Raw genomic sequence first — 20442 nt, 5'->3', positions numbered from 1 at the left:
AGAATTAGATATTAATTATTAATGCTGTAAATTACCTTTAATAATGTCTAACTATATTTAAAATGTGTTACCTTTTTATAGAAGTGATTATATTTGTATGCCAATATGTTCCTATGGTAAAGTTTCGTTTTGCATTTTTATTTTGGTAGTAATTCGATCAGGACTCTTATTTTGAAGGAACTTTTACCGGAAGTGAATGCACAACGGAGCAGAATGTACATAATATTTCGCCTCCCAAGACTTTACGCATTTCCTCTTTGCTTTTCGTTCGGGTTCACCTTGCACTTTATCAGTTGAATCACTTTGAACATTCGTTTGAGATGTTGACGGGTTGGCCGAACTTTTTACCCCACAGTCAAACAACTTAATTTGCTTCGCCATTTTTTTGTAAAACAAACACACGGCGCACCGTGCACGCGAGTAAACGTGCATCGCTTTCTGGCTCCGTAATCACACCAATGCATGTGCAACTTAAAGTGGACCTATCATGCTATATTTGAATAATATAGTGTAGGACCATACCTATATAAGGCATATTTATACTTTTTTTTTTTCAAAATACCAAACAGATCATGCATTTTAGCCATGCCTCATTTCGCTCAATTTGAAAAATGTTAGCTCTGTTTTTGCAAGGGTTGATTCTGTGAGCAACAGCACCATCTAGCGGCCTGGCATATGTACTACAGCGTCTCCAGCACTTTCGAATGGCAATGCCGTGGCTGTCTCCTCCTGATTGGTGGAGTTGGCCCAATAGCCGTAGCGCCACCGTCCTGACGTCAGGACAGTGTTCAAATCTGGATCAGTTTTTATCAGATCCGTTGCAGCCCCTTTTTTAGAGATTTGGGTATGGAGGAAAATAGAGAGGGTTGTGTTTTCTGACACTTGGTGAGTTCCCTGGAACACCGGGGACACATATTCATGTATAAAAGACGTACAAAAGTGCATTTTGCATGATAGGTCCCCTTTAAGTATCAGGTTCCGACTGGTCACAACAATAATTAAATATTACTCTCTTAATACAACAAATAATTAACATTTATCTATTTTGGGGTGCACATTTTGCTGTTTGCTGTCCTTATTTCTTTATGTTAAAAACTGGTTGCCACTGATGGCAACCAAAGGCCAAGAAGTGGTTGACATTATTTCTGAATGGTTGCCAATGGCAACCTGGCAACCGTTACTGTCGAGCCCTGATGTAGTTGGCTGGCAGTGTACTTTTCACTCACTAAAGGTACCATAGCTCAGTGTAAGACACAGAAGGGTTTTACCTTCATGGCTCCTCCACATCGGACTACAGAGAGAAATGTCCACAGACCGATCATTACTGAGACGCTCAGAAAAAAATTCATCATTATATAGTATAATACTATAATCAAAAACTATATATGTATCAAACAGTCAAATATATACATGTATTTTATCATGTTTGTCCTATGAATGAGTTTGAGCTCAAGTGCCTGGATGTGGAGGAGAGAGAAAGACTGAGAGACATACATTGAGTTAAAGGGAGAGAGGCCCCCCCTTCCTAAAAACACACCTGCACACATGCATGCACACACACACACACACACATACACACACACACACACACACAGACACACACACACACACACACACACACACACACACACACACACACACACACACACACACACACACACACACACACACACACATACCTCCTACAGCAGCCAATAGGGGGACAGCTGGTGGCACAGTTCCTGACTTTGACCAAAGACAGCATGTGGGTGGACCAGTGGGGTGTTCTGTGTGTGTGTGTGTGTGTGTGTGTGTGTGTGTGTGTGTGTGTGTGTGTGTGTGTGTGTGTGTGTGTGTGTGTGTGTGTGTGTGAAAATGTACACGTATGTATACTGTGTAAATCTATCAATTTAAAGGATGACACATTTATTAAACAAAAAAAAAGGCAAGCAACCACAAAGCGTTCCTCACACAGTGCGTTTTCATCCACCTGTTATCATGCGCAATTTCAATTTGCACACGACTAACCCTAATAATTGATTTTATACACAAAGTATGTTAAATCACCTTCTACTGAAGAGAAGAGAAACATTTTGGTCATAGCTTCACACAATCTGATGTAACCTTCCTTACAATAATACATGAAACAAGCACAGGTCACATGTCACATTTCTGTGCACTTTTCAACACAGTTTTTTTGAATGTGTAACACATTTGTAAATTAACCTGGTCACAATGAAAATACATTTGGGTCTTTTTTTCAGTTTAAGAAAAATTCAAAAATTGCTTTTTAAACTATCCAACGCTCGCTCCATGTGGACTTTAAAGGAGTTTCTCTGCCTGTGAGGACAGAGTCTGCGTACAGCATGAAATCAGCCATGAACTCCAATAGTGGCAACATTACACAGCAGAGGAAAGGTCATGAAAAAGTCCACAGTACTGTCTAAAACAACTCCTGCAGGACAATCTGCTTCTCTTTACTAACAGCACAGCTCCTGCAGTCCTCCAAGAGCCTTGTTCAATTTCAAAGATGTATTGTCATGTCAATGTGTGACCATGTCCATGCATTGGTTATTGCACCAGACTCGGCCATTGCTTCCTTACTGGCTCGTTTTATGTCTTTCTTTAAAGACACTGGGGAAATGTGATACAACGTTTTTTGATGCACACAGAACGAAAACCTACAGGCTTGAAAAGTTGTTGCAACAAACTTTTAAAAAAAAAAAATTCTCAAAATGTATCAAAACATCCACAGAAACTTCTGCAATTCTGGATCCCTACCAACTAATTCACAACTCCACAGTTAATCCATAGGTTCTGTTCCTTCAAATAAATTGTTCTTCACCAATAATGAGTTAAGAAGACCATGACATAGAAGTCTGGTTTAAGGATTTTTGATGAAGTGTTCTTTTACATACTGCTTGGATGTACTGTATATTATATATTGTCTTCTGACTCCATGGTCATGATCTTAACTGACGGCAGCAGAATGAACACCAGGTTCAGTTAGAGAAGACACAGGGGTTGGATGGGGCCATATGACATCACTCACCACTCCATACTCTCACAAAGAAGGAAAGTAGTGGCTGAGGGTGGAGGAAGTGTGAATGGAGGTGGGGGAACAATGAAGGACAGAGGAGGTGGTGGGGGGAAGGATGACTAGGCAGATATTAAACCTGTCAGTCACACACAGGAAGTAGAAAGAGTGGGAGGATCCAGGATGAAAAAAACACAGATTTATTTTAACTCTGAGAGTGAGAGAGTTTATCAGGTATGACTGGTTAATATTCCTGAGGTGGATATGTGTGTGGTCCTTCCATTCAACAATATCAGACATTTATTTGGACTACAAGTACAGACATTTTGTAAGGAATGCTGTTACTTTTATTCCTCATTATTGCTTTTCCTCCTTTATTCTAATTTGTTGATGAATTTAACCAATACATTAGGAGCACTTTAGAATAGTTGAATGAGACACACAATGTGTTTTCTTCTGTTAGCCATGCAGCTCTGCTGTAATACTGTCAGTCTCTCTGAAGTACACACTTGGTCGAGACTCCAATATCTTAACTTTAGGATGGGTTTCAGTGAAATTGGGCACATTCATGTCCCCTCAACATTTGAGTGTTTTAATTTGTATTTGGTTTGTGGCATAACAAGTGTAGGTCCCAAACCCAGATCACAAACTGCTCTCTCTCTAGCCCTCTGGTAGGAGGTACAGGAGTTTTAAAACACGAACCAACAGACTGAAAGACAGGCTGCTAAACCAACAGGCCCAAGTGCAATACTCTTTTAAATCCCTAACTCTGATGAACTTTATCACTTTTTTAATGCACTTTAGATCTTTTTAAGCAATTGCTCTTAATTATGTATTCCCCCTGTATGATTGTTATCTAGCATCTGTCCTCCTGGTGTGTTTTTATTGTTTGTCTGTTTTGGACACTGTGCACTGTGACAGGGTTGCACTTCAAAAATGGTTGTACTGTATATTTGGTACGGTGACAATAAAGGCCTTCTATTATTTTATACAGTATTTTATTCTAACTGATAACATCTCAGCTGTACTATGTGCTATTTATTACATGTTAGCTGCTAAGATTCTAAATTATTCAAAATTTGTCATTTAAGGTTTATCATTCAAACATTGATCTGAATATTACTAAACAGATGGGACAGCGTTTGAAACCTTAGAGAAAGCAGAACAGGAGGACGAGCCATACAGTAGATGGCCTCTTTTGTTACTGGTGTGTCATTTAAACATCTCTGAGAGGCTCAGAGTCCAAAAATCACACCCTTCAAACCTTCAGTCCACTCAGATCCAAACTACACCTGCCTACAAAGAGCTCTACAGCACCCTCCACACCATCACACCCCCAGGTGAGAACGCGCTGAGGGGGGTGGGAACATGGTTTGTGGGGAAAGGAAGGGGAGGCCACTGAAAACAGAGAAGGAGTGCAGAGGAGGAGAGGAGAGGGGTCATAAAAGAGGACATGACAGTACAAAGATTATGGTGTAATTTCATTTCAAACCTTTATTTATCCAGGTGTATCCCATTGAGATCATTGATCTCTTTTTCAAGGGAGACCTGCTCAAGTAGGTTCCACATGAAACATAAAAACATAAACAGAACAACAAAAAGGACATCATACAGTAGCATTACAGGGATTACAAGCTATAAACTCTCATCCAGCATCCAGAGTTCCTCTGAGCTTTTAATAGGCAAGCACTGAGCACACACACACACACACACACACACACACACACACACACACACACACACACACACACACACACACACACACACACACACACACACACACACACACACACACACACGCACACGCACTCTTGAATTTGAACTTTTTATGTTCTGGGAAAGTTTAAAAATCATCAGTATATAAGAATTAGGATTGATGAATGGCCTTGTTTGCAGTTATTGTATTGTCCAAATGCTTTTTTAATGGAGGTCTATGAGAGAAATACTTTTCAGGAAGCTGTGATGTATTTTGGGCTCTTAACTTTTTTCATTTATTGGCTTGTTTTATGTTTCTCTTTCCTTTTTAATCAGTTTTAGATGCCATTCTGCAATATTTCTTCATTTCTGTAAAGCACTTTGAATTGCCTTGTGTTGAAAGGTGCTGTATAAATAGGCTGCTGTTGTGCACCGCCAAAAGTGTTAGTCAGTCATGTTTCATGTTGTTATTCTTGTATTGTCTTTCACTTCCTGTTTTGTTTTGTCACTCATTTGTCACATCTCATTTCAGGTTCCTTGACTCCCTTTCCTAATGTGTTCTCCCGCGCTCATCAGCACCAGCCCCGCCCGATTGTTTTCACCTGTTCCCAGTTATCTCCTGTTTATATTCCCCTGTTTCCCTCTGTTTATTGTCAGTTCGTCTTGTCCTGAGGCCTGTACTACGAAGCTGGTTCAACTTAACCTGGATATGTTTGAGTTAGCCGGTTGGCCCAATCCAAAACATACGCGCTCTCGCTAAGCTGTACTACGACGCGGGTTATCAAGTGGATCGCTCAAGCCAGCCGTGTCCTATCTAGTTAGGTGCGCGTTCACATGAAAGGGGTGGTATTTGGAGCATTCGACCAATCACAAACATGGACAAGCGTACTGACAGCGCAGCGTCATACTTCCTGAATGAAAAGTGAACTTTAATATTAGTCAAATATGAAGAAGTTAAACTTTAAACATCCATGACTTAAACACTTTATCCAGGATAAAAGCCACATAGCTGCACCTGCAAGGTGAATACAGCTGGTAACAGAAAAAGCGTTTGAATGCGTACATTAACAGGTTTATGAAATCACTGCCCCGTCCAAGACACGAGTGGATCTGACTTTAATTACATTTGACTCGAGTGTTTCGTCAACTTAATGTGTTGCTTAAAATAATACTTCTGCATACAGTATGTGACACTGTGAGTGTTGCACGGCCAGATACGGCTCAGCTGACTCAGATAAGGAAATATATGATACATTATGATGTGATATGAATGATAATGGGACACATCGACGTCTGCACTCACAGTGCCGCGGACTGTACTTAATGTTACTCTGATCCGGTTACTTATGTTGTGGCAGATATTTAATTAAGCTTTCTTAACGGTAATGTTATAATAGTCAGATTGCTCTGAAGATGGGAGGTGATATTTTATTAATGTTCACGTTCACACAGTCAGGTGATTTTTGCCAGCCGTCTTTCCTGCAACGGCAGTTTTTCTGTATTTCCTCTATCCTGTAATATGACTTGATCGCTTTAAACTCCGCACACTGAGCTCTGATTGGTCAGCAGGTGTGACCTACACAAAGTGTAATCACAATTGTATGTTTATATTTAATATGATTTTATATGACCTGTTTAACAATGGACAGCAGGGGGCAGTAGATGGCAGGGTATCACTGCCGCAAAGGGGTTGGTCATTATTTACGCGTCTGCCGTAAAATGTCTGACGTGATGACGGAGCTGTCGTTAGCTTGCCATTCTGGCAAGACCCGCCAAACGAGCAGCAAAAGGCATTCTCTGCTCATAATTTCTCCTGTTCTACAGGTCAGTAATGTGTACAGATTGTCACAAATGTTATAAATCGCAATGTCTTAAGTTTGAAGTGATGTTTAGATGTTGTTTATTATGTTTAATGCCGCGTAGAAGACCACCTCGTGGTGGCTGTGTGTGTATAATGGTGGTCGCTATTTAGATGTAGTAGACTCACGCTCCCTGATGAAAGTGAATGCAAGTTAATTGTTTATAGCTTCTGTGCACTTTATTAGCTACCTATTTTCAGTGTTTATATTCCAAATGACAATGTGTGTTCTGTATTATCTATAGCCTATGTGTACTATGGTCAGTCGTTCTTTAATTATTGTAAATGCTTGTTAGATGCTAATGCTAGCACATTTTAGACTAATGCTAATAGTTATCCTGAAAAGGTACTTAACAGTACATTCTTATTTTTAGTCATGAAGTTAATGACACTTGGTTATAGACAAATGTGTTTATTTTGAATACTTCAAGCATGTTAAAAGTATATTTTGAAGACATGAACATATAAACATGTGTTTATATTGAGAGTAGGAAAAGGGCAAGAACAATTGTGTTTTGTTTTGTGCCAATTGTGAATCAATTCTGGCAAGACCCGCCAAACGAGCAGCAAAAGGCATTCTCTGCTCATAATTTCTCCTGTTCTACAGGAATATAATCTGTCATCGCGCCCTGCATAGCGGGGCCTGCTACACAGGCAGTGCTTTCACTGACTTGATCTCTTAGCCTGCAACCTAACCTGCTCTGGAGCAGGTTAGCTGCTCAGCATGAGTTACCATGGAGATCTAGCCCGCTAAAAAGAGAACCAGCGTCGTAGGACCGGAAACCCCGAGTTTTCCCTGAAGTTAGCCCGCTAAGCGAAAATCCTGCTTCGTCGTACAGGCCTCTGTCCTCATGTCAGAACTCTGCTCTTCAGCGTTTGCTCGTTTTGATTCAAGCCTATTTTTTGCTCCTGAAACGTATTATAAGTTTAGTTCCTCACGTTGTGAGCGATTTTCTGTTGTTCCTTGTTTAAACCTTTTTTTTGTCATCTCGAAAGAGTGATTTTTCTTTTGTTACCTTTTGTACAATAAAGTATATTAATTATACTTTACCTTTGGCTCCCGGGTCGTGCATTTGAGTCCTTATTTCCTTGTGTAACCTAGTTCATAACAGCTGCCCTGCCTAGCAGGAAGCCTTCAGAAACTTTGAAAAGCACATGGACACACACAGTATCTGGTGGAATCTTCATCCCTGAAGAGAAACAGCCTGGGTCATGCTTATAGCACTTCTCATTCATATGTATAGGCTGTAGAAACAAAGAGAGAGTGGGGTGAGGGCACATAAGTTATAAAGGTGAGGAAGGGGTAATCATTTAATTCAATGCAAATTGAATAAATTAGAAGGTAAGACAGAGAAAAGGCCAGAGGGAGAGAGGAGGGCAAAGGTTAAGTGTGAAGGCGGTGGAAGGAAAGGAATTACTTTAAACAGCTGAGAGACATTGGTGTGACGGAGTGAGAGGAATATCAATGGAAACGCGCCACACTTACTCAAGTGGTTAGGTAACCGCCGAGCAATGAAAGTAAAAGATAGACACAGAGACTCAGTTCAACCCATAATGCACTACTGGTGTAAAAGTTGACTCTAATGCATACAATTAATTTCTCCCTGGCAGTGTGTGTGAGTTTCAGAGCCTTTATAACACGCAGTCTGAAACACATCTGATAATAAGATGGGATTTTGTAGCCTCTCTCAGCAGGAGGCCAGATCACACACTAACACACACACACACACACACACACACACACACACACACACACACACACACACACACACACACACAGACAGACAGACAGACAGACAGACAGACAGACAGACAGACAGACAGACAGACAGACAGATACACACACATACATACACACACACACACACACACACACACTGTAGTTAGTTTATCTCTGATACACAGATGCAGCACTCTTTGTAGGTCATGAGTTGTGACTTTGGGATTTAGTCTCTTTTATCTCGAAACAGCCTCATTTCCAGACAGTAGGAAACACCCGTACTGTACCGTGATGCAGACCTTCAGTGTGATATGCAGAAACACAATGCAGTGCAGCAGAATTAAATGAGAATGTGGTTGGCTTGATGGAACAGATTTTTCTCAGAATGTCGTATCAAAATATAGAATATAGCTGCTTAAAGTCACAAAAGGGATTGCACAAATGACTGGAAGTGTTTTTCTCTCAGACTTGGCTTAGTTTGCTTAAATTAATTCACTATGCTTAAAAAGACTTGTGTCTTGACATTAACCTCTTAAGGACGACGGTCCCCCCATTGGACTGTGTCTCAGGGCTTCTTAACATTTATGAAACTATTAATGTGTAGCACTAGATTAACGGGAAGAATCTCAGCTAACTGAAGATATGAACCATTTTTACCAAAACAAAACACAAGGGTAATACCAAGCCTCTGAATTAGCACTAAGCGAAAATATGCTAACGCACTTAGCACAGAACTCAAGATAAAGATACCCTTATTACTTATCGGAACTGCACATACAATATATCCGATTAAAGCTGAGACTCCACAGATTATATAGGTATAGTATCATCACTGAGCGATCCGAACTCGCGACAGGGGAAGCAAACACAGACACAACACGTACCTTTACGGAGCTTTTACGGGAGATCGTCTCACCGTAGCTGTCAATCTGATCAAAAGACGTGTTCAATGGCATTAAAACGAGAAAAAACGCGGCTGCATCGGTTGATCCATAGGTTAATAATGTATCTGTGGCTTTGAAAAAATTATTTATAATCCATAATTTCATTTTTATGTAAAAATCGGAGAAAAAAAGTTAGCTGCTAATGGTAGCCAACAGAGTGTATGCAGCTTCCGGTTTTGGCCACGCGTCACTCTCACTCCTTATTTGTTAATGTGTTGGTGTGTGTAGAACTTTCCCTCGATTCCATTGACTCTAGCGGTTATAAAGAGATTTCATTCATCAAAATCGACCAAGGGGGGGCCAGAGATAGGTCAAATCCACCCAAATGACCCCAGAAGTGTTTTTTTTTGTGCTAAATCTCTCTAAAAAGGTCAAATTTCACTTGTTTTGCATCAATCTTGATACAGGGTACTTATTATATGTTGTACTTTGGATTCCTAAAGCTTTTAGTCTACTAACCCATCATCCAAGGGTAGTTTTCACAACCTGGTCTCACCAGAATGCGTGACTCCACCACGACTCCTTAACACCGCAGTGCGTGGTGGAGTCACGAACTTTGCTACATTTACGTGTCTGCACCACGCAAACAACCCCAATGTAAAGTCAATGAGGCTCCTTTGTCGTGGTGCACACACGCATTTCTACAACGTCCAGCAGTGAGCTTTTATTCTATAAAACGTTTTTAAAATCTACTTTATAGCTTGTAGTAACTCACGGGAGGCTTCTTTTATTTTATTTGTATTCATAATAATTTTTATTTTTATTCAGAATGTATTATGGTGCATTATTTACCAATTCTTGTTCTCAAAAAACAGTGCATTGTGTGTAATACAACTGTGATTTTTATTAAATTAGTTAGTTTTTAAGGAAGGCCAGAGCTTCAGCTGTGTCAAATAGATTGTTCCCTTTAGTTTACGTTATTTAAAAGATAATTATATTCCTATTTGATCATGTCCCCTTTATTGTATTACGGACCCAAAGAGCAATGTGAGCGTCCATTCCCATTGGATAACGGAGGATTTTACACCCGGAAGTAAGTATTCTCCTTACTGTCGATTGATTTTATTTACAGTGATATCTGCACTACTCATCAACTCAAAAACACCAGATTATCCTTGTTAATTACACAACATTGATTGGTTTAAATTGTGTACAATGCTTTTGTATTTTCCCCTTTCGATTCGGAGAAACAAATATTTTTTCTGAGTTTTTGGATGGCAGAAGACACTACACTACCCAGAATCCTCAGCTCTGGGACTACACCAGGTGCTTAGAACGTGTCCTACCCCCCCCCCCCCCCCCCCCCCCTTAGGTCACAGGCTCCTCCAACAGAAAAAAAATAGTGCAAGTAAATACAAAAAGAAAAATAGTAAAATAGTAAAAAGTGAAATAGTGCAATAAGAGTCTATATACAAGTGATTGGAATATGATATATTAGATAAATAATTTCTAAGTAGCAGCCAGATGAATGTTATGGATGTTGTTTCTAAGTTCAGGTGTTTAATAGTCTTATGGCCTGTGGGATGAAACTGTCCCTGAGTCTGGTGGTTTTAGTCCGGATGCTGCGGTACCGCCTGCCAGACGGCAGCAGACAGAACAGTTTGTGGCTGGGGTGATGGGGGTCTTTTATAATCCTGAGGGCTTTCTTTAAGGTTAACCTGGTATTTTTACTCCACTACATTTATTTTAGTTACTTTACAGATTTGGATTAATGATGTGAAATATAAACAACCCTTAAATCAGACTTTAGTTACACCTGAGGAAAATTCAGTGAAGGTGATTGTCAAGTGCCAACAATCAGGCGAGATATTTGGTAGTGGGTGCTCGAGAAGACTAAATATTTATCTGCAGATCCCTATAAAGTATATTCATTACTCGTTATTCTCTACTAATAGTTAATTAAAAACTGTATATAATGGCTATTTTGCACATCCCTTTCAAGATTTCAAGATTTTCTAAGGTTTATTGAAATATCATATACACAACTACGGTGAAGTTATGCAATGAATGAAAAACTTGGGGCACAGGTTCCTCAACAGTGCATTACAAGACATCTATCGATATCTGTGTATCTCCACCATTAAACATATTCTGCACATTTCTTATACTATCTACATACATCTTATAAGAGTATAATTAATATGTATAAATAAAGCCTTATTAGTTTGTCTGTTTTGCACATCCTCCTATCAGGCACTAAACTGTTTTATTGTAGAGATTACTTACAGTATCTTCTTGATATTTTCTATTCTATATTATTTATATCATTGACCTTCCACTTTCCCACTATATTAAGAGTATGTACTCTTAATATTTAAATGTTTTCATCAAATATAACACATTCAAAAGTGCTTTACAAAAATGAAAGACATTAAGAAAAAGGCATTTTAAAACAGTCATTAAAAAGCAACACAATCTACCTGCATTGCAATGACTCTAAACGTGTAATAACGTGCTTTAACCAGCAGGAGGTGCGGGTTAAAAAGCTGTCAAGTTTACAGTGTTAACAAAATAAAATATACTGCTGTTTCTGGTTTAGTTTACGACGGATATATTCTGTTATTGTTTTGATATTTGTAACACAAAAGCGATGTAAAAAACCCACAGCAACATGACATGACCCAGCGATCTAGTAGTTAATAAAAAACAATAATATCAAAACAAATTATTACTACTAACTTTATTGTGAAATTAAAACAGAACGGTAAAAGAATAGTTTCCGGTCTATTCTGAGGCCCGATCTCTGTAGATAAATAAAGAACTACGACAGATGTGTAATGTTTAATGCAACCAAACCATTCATTACAATGCATTCATGTGATGACTTTCAAAGAGTAAAGCAAGCACTGCTGAATAAAGTATGATTTTATCTTTTACGAAACGTTTTTTTTTCATATGGAATGCAGTTGGAGGTCAACCAATCACAGAGCTTGAGGCAAAGCGGAACAATAGCTGAGGATTCTGGGTAGTGTAGTGTCTTCGGCCATCCTAAACTCTGAACAAATATTTGTTTCTCTGAATCGAAGGGGAAAATTACAAAAGCATTGTACACAATTTAAACCAATCAATGTTGTGTAATTAACAAGGATAATCTGGTGTTTTTGAGTTGATGAGTAGTGCAGATATCACTGTAAAATCAATCGACAGTAAGGAGAATACTTACTTCCGGGTGTAAAATCCTCCGTTATCCAATGGGAATGGACGCTCACATTGCTCTCTGCGTCCGTAATACAATAAAGGGGACATGATCAAATAGCCATAGGAATATAATTATCTTTTAAATAACGTTAACTAAAGGGAACAATCTATTTGACACAGCTGAAGCTCTGGCCTTCCTTAAAAACGAACTAATTTAATAAAAATCACAGTTGTATTATTATTATTATTATTTGAACAAAAATTCGTAACTAATGCACCATAATACATTCTGACAAAAAATAAAAATTATTATGAATACAAATAAAATAAAAGAAGCCTCCCGTGAGTCACTACAAGCTATAAAGCAGTGGCGAGCCGTGACATTTATACCTAGGCCCTCTGACCCCCCCCCCTTCCCTCGAAAAAAAAGAAGAGTTATTACGTCTCAGCGTATACTTCAGCGGAATATCAAAACAACGGCCCGGGGTACAAAACGCATCAATGACAGCGACCCTCTACCACACAAAACAACACCATTTATATAAACACCTATCATGACAGGGCACCCACAGCCAAGTCACAATTACAAATGAATTAAGTCGGCACGGCGGCCCACATTGAAAATGACTTAGGCCTACCTTTGATGATCAATTCACTTAAACACAAAGTCCATCCTCCTGTCCTTTTGGATGAAGCACTTGATGGCGGGGTCATGCAGCTGATCCTTTGCCACTCCAGTTTATCATTGTAACTCAATCTTGAAAATCACTCGGTTAATAATTTCGCAACGATGTCATCACTATCACTGAAATGAGCCATCATGAACGAACTTATGCTAATCATAAATCTATCGATTACATTTATGATTCGAAAATAATAAATGTAGGGTAGACATGTGGATATTATCCGGCTGAACAAAACGTGCATTTATCTAACAGGTTCGTTATCCACAGACCTTATTTCGAGCTATTACATCCATGAGAAATCCCATTGCTTTTCTGTCGAGGGAACCCGAGCGCAGCTTACTTCCGGGTTTTAGGACGCGTCACTGTACCACTTGCATAAACCCCACAGCGGGCGGAACTTGTCATAAAGTCCGTGAAAATAAAGCCCACCCATTTAGAGGGAGGATATGATTGGTCAATTGTACTGTCATTTGACATTACTCTCTCATTGAGTTACTATAGCTGGCCCTCTGTGAATGTACAGAGGGACCAACAAGCTCTCCCGCAGGAGACGGCATTTAACCCTTCACATTCCAACAGAAACTGAACAGGCAGATTCGAAGGATTTATTTCTTTAGAAATGTTATTTTAAATACAATTAAATCAAGTTATTTTGGTACAACTAATGAAAAATGTAACAAACAAATATATAAAAAATTAATATTTAAAAAAAAAAAAAAAAAAAAAAATTTCAAATATTATTTTTTAGAATATCTTAGGCCCTCACAGAGGGCCTAGAGGGCCCTGACGGCTTGCCACTGCTATAAAGTAGATTTTAAAAACGTTTTATAGAATAAAAGCTCACTGCTGGACGTTGTAGAAATGCGTGTGTGCACCACGACAAAGGAGCCTCATTCACTTTACATTGGGGTTGTTTGCGTGGTGCAGACACGTAAATGTAGCAAAGTTCATGACTCCACCACGCACTGCGGTGTTAAGGAGTCGTGGTGGAGTCACGCATTCTGGTGAGACCAGGTTGAGTTTTCACTATAAGTAAACAAGAATTTTTGGACGGACACTATAATTTACAGTTTTTTACTATGTTCAATCTGAATTTTCTTTAAAATAAAAAACATCTATATTGATTCTGACTTTTCTACATGCAACTCACAGGTTTATCATTACTTTGAGAACAAAGATTATTAATGTAACCCTTTTAGAAGGGAAGATATGGTCATTTGTTCTGGGAATGTCATTTTCGAGCCTGAGACCTGAAAAACAGGCTCAGGGTGGAACAGGTTAACTAGTTCTTGGGAACCTGACTTGAAACCTGGGGTAACCGTTATGAAATAAAGCCGTATTTGATTCTGTTGTGCTCCATATGTGACTCTAAAGGCTCTGTTTTCGTTTTTTTGTTTGTTTACTTGTTGGTATTTGTCCTCTCCCAAAGGCCATGTTCATTTGATTTCTAGCCTTTGTTTTCTGTCTTTCCGTCTCAAAGTCAATCTCCTGGATCATTTCGGACATCACAGCCTCAGTCTGTCTGTTTCCCTGTCTTAAACTTGATATCTGTTTTTCTTTATCCAAGCTGATGAGATAGGAGGGGAAGGGATTGGAAAAGATCAGCCTGTTTGCTCATTCATTTGTTTGCCGCTCACGAGTGTCTCACAAAGCCCTGATCCAATTTCAGCCAAACTTGAGGGAGTGATGCATCTCACATACAGAGCTCCCATATTTTCAAATGTACAGTTAAATCCCCAAAGTGACGGAGCTCCTTCCTGTCTGTCAACCTGTCCTTTTGTTCTGCCCCAAAATAAATCAATCCCCCTGTCTCCATCTATACCAGTCCTGACACACTCACCACACACTCTTTTACCATGCTCCAATCAGCCGGATCATTTGTGTAATTCAAAACAGTGAAGAGTGTGTGGATGTGAGGCTGGAGTTACGGAACAGCCCTGAATGTTTCCCCGGAGAGCAATCAGCCCGGGGAGACAGAGGAGAAGTTAGGAGGAGAAGAGAAGGATAATGAGACCAAAGGAGGGAGCAATACTTTCTTTATTAGGGAGATACATTTGTGTTTCCTCTTTGGTTTGTTGCTCATTGTGTATTATTTTATGTTGTTTGGTGGGCTGTACAATCATAAATCCCTCTTTGAAAAAACTCTTGAAGTAATCTGCAGATTGATCATGCCACCACAAGGTTCTGTGTTTTCGGTGCAGCCCTGCCCTTTTGTTTTAGACAGGGCAGATGTGGGCAAAACCTTTAAAAGGGTTAATAAGGCTCCAGGACCTGCCTCAACGACTACCGCCCAGTAGCACTCACCTCCATCATCATGAAGTGCTTTGAGCGGTTAGTCAAAACATTCATCACCTCCTCCCTCCCTGTCTCTCTGGACCCCCTGCAGTTTGCCTACAGAGCAAACAGGTCCACAGACGACGCCATTTATTGATTACAGTTCAGCTTTCAACACTTTGTGCCCTCCAAGCTGGTCATCAAGCTCAGGGACCTCGGGCTCAACAGCGCCCTCTGTGATTGGATCCTGAACTTCCTGACGGCAGACCCCAGGCAGTGCGGGTGGGAAACATCACATCCTCCACCCTGATCCTCAACATCGGAGCCCCTCAAGGCTGCGTGCTCAGCCCTCTCCTCTACTCCCTGTTCACTCACGACTGTGTGGCCACACACAGCTCCAACACCATCGTGAAGTTTTCTGACGACACGACCGTCATCGGCCTGATCACCAACGGCGACGAGACGGCATACAGAGAGGAGGTCGAAAACCTGACATCTTGGTGCCAGGATAACAACCTCAACGTCAGCAAAACCAAGGGGCTGATTGTGGATTACAGGAAGCAGCAGAGAGAGGGACACGCCCCCATCGCCATCAATGGGACTACGTGGAGAGAGTCAGCAGCGGCTCTTCTTCCTCCGCAGGCTGAGGAGGTTCAACATGGACTCCAGGATACTCTGCAACTTCTACAGGTGCACCATAGAGAGGATTCTGACCTTCTACAGGTGCACCATAGAGAGGATCTTGACCTTCTACAGGTGCACCATAGAGAGGATTCTGACCTTCTACAGGTGCACCATAGAGAGGATCCTGACCTTCTACAGGTGCACCATAGAGAGGATCCTGACTGGCTGCATCACGGCCTGGTACGGCAGTTGCAACGCCCTCAACCGTAAGACTTTACAGAGGGTGGTGAAAACTGCACAGCACATCACCAGGACGGAAATGCCATCCATGGAGGAGCTTTACTTCCAGCGGCTCAGGAAGAAAGCCCTCAGGATTATAAAAGACCCCCATCACCCCAGCCACAAACTGTTCTGTCTGCTGCCGTCTGGCAGGCGGTACCGCAGCATCAGGACTAAAACCACCAGACTCAGAGACAGTTTCATCCCACAGGCAGTGGCGTAACAAGGTTGTGATTGGCCCCGGTGCAAATATTGTTTTGGGCCCCCCCCATCGCCCCAAACATAAGCGCACGCTGATGCGCTCACACACACACAGACATACACAACCACTCAGAAGCGCCACATGTATAGGCTATCAACAACAGCCTGCCCTGGCCTCAGACCACCACAGCCTGACAACGGCACAGCGAACTAAGAAGAGGATTAAACCTGTTTCCTTGATGTTTGTCTCTGGGGAATGGGCCGGTAGGCCTACATAGACCGGTTGCTATAATATAGCTTTTGATCTTGGCGTCGGGGGTCTCAATAGCGCCATAGAGTCCCCTATCGGTTGGGGCCCTTGGGGGAACTGTTGGACCACCGCCAAATCACACCAAATCGCACAGCCAAATCCAGCCTCTCCTCCTGGCTGGCTGGAGAAGAAGGTTGCACAGACACGGCCACGGATACAGCTTCACTTGTGGAGCTAGATGGCAATGATGGTGGTGAGCAATCGTTAGCCTCCGGCTCCGGCTGCCGCTACACGTCAACATTGCTGACGTTAGCGCTCGATTTCGAGGACGATGTATGACAAAAAAAACGGTCTAATTTTGTCAGTTTAGCTGTTACATCTCCTTGTTCTCTCTTGTCCTTTCTCTTTTGAGCGCCGCTCTTGTGCTTTGGTTTGCTGTACATTATAAATGCAAGCTATTACATTTTTTATAATGCTGCCGAACTTGCTGCTGCTAGCTACAGTACAGTACAGGTTGATTAAACGGTTCGCTCGTCACGCAAGGTATCACATGACATGAAAGGGAGCAAGGTCATTGGACAGACAAATTACAAATTAATTTAGGTTGCTTGGTTACTTTGAAGACTGCGTGAACCGGTCAATGCCATTGGGGCCCCTTGCCGGCTCGGGGCCCCAGCTAGCCCTATTTGTTGTAGCAAAGCCTGTTAACACTTTTGTTTGCGATTCACAATTTTCAAACAACCTAAAGTGACATTTTTTGTAAAAGAAAAGCTGTGATACAGCTTTTGCACATATTTTATAGCTTACATTTGGGTTGTTCTTGTGTGTTGATGATGTCAAGTTGGAAACTGCAGTTTTCTGAATAAAATAATGGAAACATAAATGATAAATCGTAGAAATAATCGACAGATTAATCGATGATCAAAATAGTTGTTGGTTGCAGCACTAATTTGCTTCGTTTCTGAAGCAAGCTGAAATGTTTTGGGCCCTACTAACCACATCCCTTCATCACATCCAGTGACAGATGGGAAATGCTTCATGTTGTGGCATTCTGCTAAATCAAAAGCGTTGAGTAACAAATAATTTATTGTATACATTTTTTTGCCGATTATCACTTCAAGAGCTGAGTTGATAAATATTCTGTTATGTAACGGCCCAGCGCAGCAGCACAGGGCTGTGGTTGTCCCGGAGCTTCTCCCAAGTGTGATCTGTGAATGTGTGAGTGTGGGGTGGGGTGCTGATGATAGAGGAGCACAACACCCACTGTGTTAATAAAGGTTAAAAGATGCAGAAAACCAGGCAACATATGTTGCTGTGTGGGGCTCCTGATGAGACAATCTGCTGAGCGGCCAGTAGTGAGCTGTGCTACACAGAGAGGGAAAACATGAAGAGGATGTAAGGAGGCGAGGAGATGCAGAGGGAGCAGGGGGGGCGGAGAGAGGAGGAAAGAGAAGATGGGAGGAAGCTAGCGTGAAAGAGAGAGTGCAATCGAGATAATGGAGGAGAGGAAGAGGAGATGCAGATAGAAGCAGACAGAGAGGAAGAAGGAACGGTAATGAAAAATCTATCAGATATTGAACAGGAGAAGATGCTTGTGGAGTTGTGCGAATGGCCGTATGTACCAAACATCAAAATAGAAAAGGCAAACATCTGATCACACTACACACTGAGTTCCATTGAAGGTGACTCTAATTATTACTAAAAGCTTCCCTTAGGGGAACATGATGTGGCTCCATCATTGTTCCATCATTTGTTAGTATCTTGTTCTGTTGCTGCATCTGTGTCCTACAGCCTTTTTCCGTCAAAGGGGGATGGAGGGGTGTAGGGAGGGGAGAAGTGGAGGGAGAGGCAGAGGCCAGGCAAGCGTGTGCTCCTGCTGTAAATCTCCCCGGTAGTCCACCAGCAGCTGAAAAACACCCACCTCAGAGTTTCCGGTCAACATGTCCGTTAAAGTTTAAATCTTCCGTACAAAATTATAAAAGTGCCGGTCAAAGGTCTTCTTTGTTATTTATTGAACTTTAAAACAAATGAATAACGACTCTATATAATAATATAAGAATAATACACGGAGTCTCTCTTTTCCTCCCCCTCTCCTGACATCCAGTCAGTATTTTCGTTATCAGGAAATGATCGTATAGGGCGTAATCACGGAGCCGTTTGGCCCCCCAGAGCGTTGCGTCCGCAGATCTACCCACCTTGGGACCCGTTATCGTTATCGTTATCTGCGTTTCCCTGTCGGCCTCGTGTGGCCGAACTGTCTATAAGATAGAGAACTGTAGCGGATACGACCCGTTGCGTCTCCGTGTGGCTAGGGCATTAGATTCAAATACTGCTTTACTCCGTAAACATTTGGACCGTCCAGTTCCGTAATCTGTTCAGCACAATGCTTTATTTAGAAAATCAAACCGGAAGTCAAGTGTTTATTTAACGCTAACTTGATGCTGGTGTACGCAGCCGAGAGGCGCAGTATCTTCAGAGATTTACCAAGCAGCAGATCCATCTCCATGTAGAGACGGTCGGTGGTCTCACCTTGTGTCCCTCTTTATATGTATTTAGTTTTATAATTTGTTATTAAAAGCATACTCTGAGGGTGTCCGACGACCTTTGATTGAATAACTGTTTCTCTGCAAAAATAAGGGCAGTCCCAGCACACCTTTTCACACTTGGTGATGTTTGTCTCTTAAACACAACACCCCCCCTGCTCCCGGGCTGCAGTGCTCCCTGCGGGGCCCCAGGGCCGCTCCGCTCATTAGGAGCCACTTTGGATGGAAGCACGGAGCTGCAGCTTCATGCAGTGTGTGTGTGTGTGTGTGTGTGTGTGTGTGTGTGTGTGTGTGTGTGTGTGTGTGTGTGTGTGTGTGTGTTTGTCACATACCCGCAGCATCCTTAGCATTTCACTCACGCGTCTTTATAAAAAGAGACAAACATCCGCGGTCACAATAAGGCTTTAAAGCAGCAGCACGGACATGAGACAGACTGTCAGAGGGTCACTCAGTCAGCACTGATCCACACACACATCCACACACTGATCCACACACTGGTCCACATGGTCACCGGACAGCAGACAGAGACCCCCGCATGGGGCTGTGAGCGAGCGCACACAACAAACGCGCGCACACAATAAACACAAACAGACAAAGTGAGAGGAAATGTCTTACCTGGTGTTCTCGTGCCGGACACGCGGAGCAGCGAGCACTATCTGCTGTTAGGATGAATGAGAGACAACTGTCCTCTGTGCTGCGTCCCGCCTTCCCCCTCTCTCTCTCTCTCTCTCTCTCTCTCTCTCTCTCTCTCTCTCTCTCTCTCTCTCTCTCTCTCTCTCTCGCTCTCTCTCTCTCTCGCTCTCTCTCTCTGACACAGTCAACAAACTGCACACAGCACTCGCGCTCCCTCTCCCCTCACTCCCCCCTCATCACACAGCGCGCGCAGCTGGGCGGGGTCTCCAGAAGCACGGTTTGTCCTCGGGGGCGCGGATGGATGAGGAGAGTGGTATGAAATTCGAGAGGAGAGGAGACGAGGATAGAAGAGGAGAGGAGACAAGGAGAGAAGAAGAGACAAGGAAAGAAGAGGAGAGGAGAGAAAGAAAGAAGGGGAGAGAAGGAAAGAACAGGCGAGGAGACAGGGAAATAAGAGGAGAGGAGACAAGGAGAGAAGATGAGAGGAAAGAAGGGAAGAAAAAGAGAGGAGACAAGGAAAGAGGAGAGGAGACAAGTAGAGCAGGGATGAGGAAAGCAGTGATGGAGAGGATAGGATTAAA

The 20442-nt window shown here is 41.9% G+C and overlaps 1 protein-coding gene across 1 annotated transcript in view; it reads right to left on the bottom strand.

Moving 5' to 3' along the window:
- Window positions 1-19924, bottom strand: part of LOC117484322 (sodium/calcium exchanger 2-like) — a 289186-nt gene extending 269262 nt beyond the window's left edge. The window contains exon 1 of the mRNA XM_034132798.1: window positions 19844-19924. The gene's annotated coding sequence lies outside the window, so the exon portion shown is untranslated. The remainder of the gene's footprint in view (window positions 1-19843) is intronic.
- Between the last annotated feature and the right edge of the window lie 518 nt (window positions 19925-20442).

This window comes from Trematomus bernacchii, unplaced genomic scaffold (genome assembly GCF_902827165.1).
Source record: "Trematomus bernacchii unplaced genomic scaffold, fTreBer1.1, whole genome shotgun sequence".
Taxonomy (NCBI): domain Eukaryota; kingdom Metazoa; phylum Chordata; class Actinopteri; order Perciformes; family Nototheniidae; genus Trematomus; species Trematomus bernacchii.
The sequence above is the reverse complement of the archived record's forward strand: the minus strand, read 5'-3'. Positions and strand labels throughout refer to the sequence as shown.